We start from the raw sequence: 5,376 nt of genomic DNA on the forward strand, positions 1-5,376 counted from the left end.
TCAAAATTTTAAACGAATATCCTGATATGTGGCTCTTATTTTTCTTAAAACCAAAAATAAGGTAAAAAAAATAAATTGGTAATTCTTTGTTGTTACATTCATCGGGCCCCAATCAGCCCAAATATCAAAGAGAAATTAAAAATGCCGTGGAAGAGTTCGGGTCTTAGGAGGTTAATGGTTCTGGACTCTGGATTTTGAATCTTAAAGTTTTGACTGCTGTTTTCACCATATTTGAACAAGAGGGTTAGAACAAAAAAACACCAGGCGCTTCTACTTTCAGCTCATCTTTCATAATTTGCCAGTTGCTTATCTTTTTGCTGCTCATTGCTGGGCAGGTCGAGCATAGAAACAAAAACAATGAGCTAACAGACACCAAACTGCCTTTGACTGTGTTATCATCACTAAAAATAAACTCCTTAACATGCACAGTCATTTAATCTGTTGATGGGGTGATGAATATTGATTATGACAGCTTTAAATTTATAATACTGACTGCTGGCTGTAAGCTGGGAAGAAAAGAAGGATCTCTTCTATTCTACTGTCTCCGGGCTGTTGCAGCCCTATAACGACACCACTTTGCTTGTCAGAGTCAGCAGTAATTATTCATATCATCAAAAGAGGTCCTTGTAAGGTAGATGCAAATTGTTTTTGGCATTTGAACAAGCAGTGGGTTTTTTTGTTTTGTTTTTCTGCTGAGTAGAATCACTTTATTTTCTTCAGCAGCATCATTTTTCCTCATCTCCTTCCTCTTTGCACTTCATCCCTCTTTTCTATCTGTTTTCCATCATTTCCCCATCTCTTCTGTGTTCTCACACGTCTTTTCCCTCTTTTTACAAGCCTCCTCTTTGCCCCTCCCCCCACCCCCATTCATATTTTATTTTCATTCTCTTTGCTAGTTTTCCTCTCTTACTTGATTTCCTCTGCCTCTCTGAGAATCTGCTTTTCACACGACATCGGCATCTTCCTCTTTCTCGTGCTGATACCCCCTCTTTGCGCCCTCCCTTCCCTCCATCTCCGGGTCTCCCTGGTCGTTTATGCCTCCTCGGTGAGTGCTATTACAGCATCGCTTTGCATTTAGATAACCATCGCCTTGCCACCCCAAATTGGTCAGAATGGGGAAGGAAGAAGGAGGGGGCGGCAGAGGAACGTTAGGACAGGGGGGCGGAGGAGGTGATATTGAAGTTCAAGCCGAACCGTTCCAGTAGAAATAATTGCACATGTTGGAGCCCCTGCGGACCGCGGCACATGGGGAAATTTAAGGGGGAAATACAGACCAGCAATTTCACCACCAGCAATTATGATCAACAGCGTCCCCCCCGCTTCACACTTTCATGTGCCGCTTCCCTGCTGCGTCTTTTACACACATTTATTTTGCTCCAGAATCCTTCCTATCCTTATCAGCACAGTTCTATTATAATATTTGTATCATGGCAACTGTTCCACTTTTAAAAGCCACAGAGCTGTAAAAAAAAAAAGAAGCTCCCCAACATTCAAAGGTGTCTTTTTTTTTACTGATGCACAGAAGAAAAACACAGCTCTATCTGTGTTTACTTACAAGACAACCCACATCTATCAGCACATGCAGCTACAGTAACTTTACTGAATCATTTTTCCAGTTGAACTTCCCAAATGAGCTGTTTATCCAAACACTAAATCAATCCATCTGATGAAGTTCGTGTTTACATGCACCACTGCATGCAATTATAAAAATTAGACAAAGGGGGGAAAAAGTCATAGATTATCTTGGATATTTTCTGGTGTTATTTGCCTCCAGTGAAGCAAAAAATAATAATATTTGTAATTTGAAAGCAATAAGTCAGCACTGAATTTTTTCCCCTCTCTTATTGAAAGCAAGAAAAAACAACAACCTGCCACATGTATTAGCGTGTTATAGCTTTAATGGATTTTTTCAGGTATGTGATGGACAGTATAAAAAATCCCAACAACTAGAATTCTCATCAATGTAAAATATATACCGCCCAGAGGAACAAGGGAGCTTAAGCAGAAGGAACACATTAGCGAGACAGTATGATTAGTCTGATAACGCACGCTAAAGCCTGCTTTGAAATGTGTCTAAAGGCAGCGATGACATAGTCACAAAGCGTCTGATAACTCAGCTCCGCATACAGTGGAACACAAGTTTTCTGCATGTGTGAGAGCGTGTGCGCGCTAGCTGTAAGCACCAGTGGCTGTGCGATGGTCCGTATCTGCTTCTGTTGTTGAATCCCAAATGAGGGACTGGAGTACAAACGCATACCATTTGCTTTAGCTGCAAGAATCAAGCCTGGCTAAGAGATGATACCGTCGCGTGCAGCAGCTGAAGGGCTCCACGTCGTCTCATCATGCGTGCACATTTCTCTGCGTGTAGATGTTACTAGTAAGCCAACATATATGCTGCAAAGAAAAAGAACAACTTTCAAAGCCAAAAATATCATATTCTGATAGCATAAGGTTAAGAGTACTGACAGCTCAAAGGTTTAATGTTGGATGCAGACATAGACTTTATATAAAAGATGGTCTTAGCTTCCAGGTGTGAAAAGTAAAGCCAGTGCAGAAATGTCTTTAACCTGTATTTTTCTTAGTGACTAGCAGGAAGCGACTCCTGTGGCTTCAAAAGCACACAAAGTAGTGTAGACATCTATGGGAAAATTGCTCTCAGCCTCCTTATTCTGACCTCAGTGACCACTGTCTTCAGAGTTTATGGAGTTTATAGTAGTTTCAAGTCTGAGTACAGCATGAAGTTAATTTTGTATGGTTTCAGCATTAGAGTCTGAAAGGAGGTTGTGTTCAATGGCTCATAACATATGCGACTGACAAGTTGCTTGCTAGTGAGTGTACGATATCCCTTTGTTTCAGTCAGATCTGCTCACACTCATGATGTCTGGTTACAAAATGCTAAAATGGTCAAAATGACAGCAACAGCAAATGAAACACCTTGAAGTTTCACAGTGGGACTTTGGAAACCAGTGGAGGACATCACAGTGACAATGCTCATAGTTTGGGCTGGATCGGGTGACCCAGAATCCTCCCTTAACTATGCTGCAATAGGTCTAGGCTTCTGGGGTCTTCACATGATGCACTGAATGTTTCTTGTTCACTCACCTTTTGTGCTTACACACCACTCTGAATTTAATCAATTCTTATTATTAATCTCTGGCTCTCTTCCTCACTGTTTTGTTTTTTCGCCTTGTTTTCCTTTTCATCACAGCAGAATACCGCCCTTCCAAGAGCCTGTTTCTTCCACAAGTTTCTTCCTGTTAAAACTGAGTTTTTCCTTTCCACTGTTGCCAAGTGCTTGCTCATAGCAGGTTGTTTGATTGCTAGGGTTTTCTCTGTATTACTGTAGTGTCTTTACCTTAGAATATAAAGCACCTTGAGGAGACTGTCTTTGTGATTTAGTGCTATATAAATAAAAATGAACTGAATCTTTTATATACACTCTCTTGATCCAATTTAGTCATGACAGTAGCTTTTCAAGTAATTTTGAGAAAAATTCAGAGCTGACCTCCATGATTAAAACAGCTTACAATAGATGAGTGTTTGGAAAAGGCCCGGGTTTTATACAGAGGGCTAAAAATATATATATTTTTAAGAAGGGCTAAAAAATCAGGGTTGTGCATTACCAGCAAAGTGTGGACAAGTTTGTAAACCTAAAGCAGATGATAATGTTACACGACACATCACAACTGCCAAAAAAGGCTACACAATCTGACAAGCCATATCCCAGTCTCTCCTTCACCACGGGGAGCAATTAAGAGACGGCACACAGTGTTGTGGGTTTCAAAATATTAGCTTCCAGAACAAGTTAGCATGACACTTGGAGACTTCACAAGATAGCTTATGATGTTACTTACTTGGAAAAATACTGAGAGCATGTTCTTCTGGTGTCCCTCAGAAAGTTTTTCGAGCCACATGCAACAGCAGAGCCCGTATATAAACATCTATTTTTATTCAAAGTTATGGTCTGAGGCAAATATCCCCTTTGGGGTTACATCAGGAAGGGCATCCGGTGTAAAACTCCAACTGCCAAATCAAACATGCGGAGCTACTCTCTGTGGTAAGGACAAGAGAGCAAATCTATTTCCAGTATTTTTACAGTATGTCGCTCATACTGAAAACTTTTTCGAATGAAGCTTGTGCTAATTATTGTGATTTTATGTATCTGAACAAGCAAAAACGTGACCCTAGGTGAAAATGGCTCTTAGTAAAGATAATGACACGTCATCTTCATTGTCATAATTTAAACAAAAACCAAAGTCACATTGAAAAAGTAAGTATTGCTCTACATTTATCACACCATCATACCCGTAAAATTTTAATTGAAGTGTGACAGTTAAAGGCTCATTCATAAATAATGACCAATTTCTTCAACAGAAAAGCTTGTATGGGATCGGAAGTGGACCTTTTTAATAGGATAATGGTCCTAAGCACAGCAAATACACCGAGGAATGGCTCAAAAAGAAGAAATGGTTATGAAAGGGTCTAGTCAAAGCCCAGATTTGAATCCCATTTAGAGTCTCTGTTATACTGGATTTTACAGGGATTTGCAATATCCTGCTCATAAGTTACCACAGCATTATACACATTAGTACACACATGTGTCTGCAGTGAAGGTGCTGAGTCGCTCAGACTCAGGATAGCCTGGACAAGATTAGAAAGAAAAAATGACAGTGGCGGCATCAATCCAGCATTATGAAGACGTTAAAAAAGAAATCCACACATGATAATCCGGAACAAAGAAACAGGGGCGATTCTGAGTCTAGGATCAAACTTTTACCAGCCCCTTTTCACCACTGTAAACCTCAATTCAACTGCATACACGTCACAATGATGCTTTCAAGAACAACCATTGTAGGATAATTCAGAAGAATAACACAGATTTTAAAATAATACTGCAGTTTTACGGTGGATGCTTTCGGTATGAAACCTGAGGCAAAGGATCAATCGTGATGGTTGTTCAGAAGTAAGCTGAAGAACTATCTGTTGCAGATAAGAGGAGAAATATGCACAGGATTGTTTTGGTCTCCTAACCTCATCCACCGAATCATCAACCAGTTAGAGTAGCATTATTCAGTACAGACATAACAATCACACTGCCACCTCATACACCTGGACTAGAAGAAACTGGTAAGAGAGCTGCTTTTACAAGGCTTTCAAATTCATGTATTATATCCATTACAGTGCAGCCTCAACACACGTCCTCGCGCACACCAGTCCGTGTAGTGCCAGCCATCATGTTCAAGCCATGTTCAATGAATCCTGTTAAATGCTAAAATTCTCACTAATGAGTGTCCACTGACATTTTTAAACGTGCTACATAAAACATGTAAGAAATGCATGTTAAAATTCTGTGTTCTGACATTCACACACAGACAC

This window comes from Maylandia zebra, linkage group LG20 (genome assembly GCF_041146795.1).
Source record: "Maylandia zebra isolate NMK-2024a linkage group LG20, Mzebra_GT3a, whole genome shotgun sequence".
Classification (NCBI taxonomy): domain Eukaryota; kingdom Metazoa; phylum Chordata; class Actinopteri; order Cichliformes; family Cichlidae; genus Maylandia; species Maylandia zebra.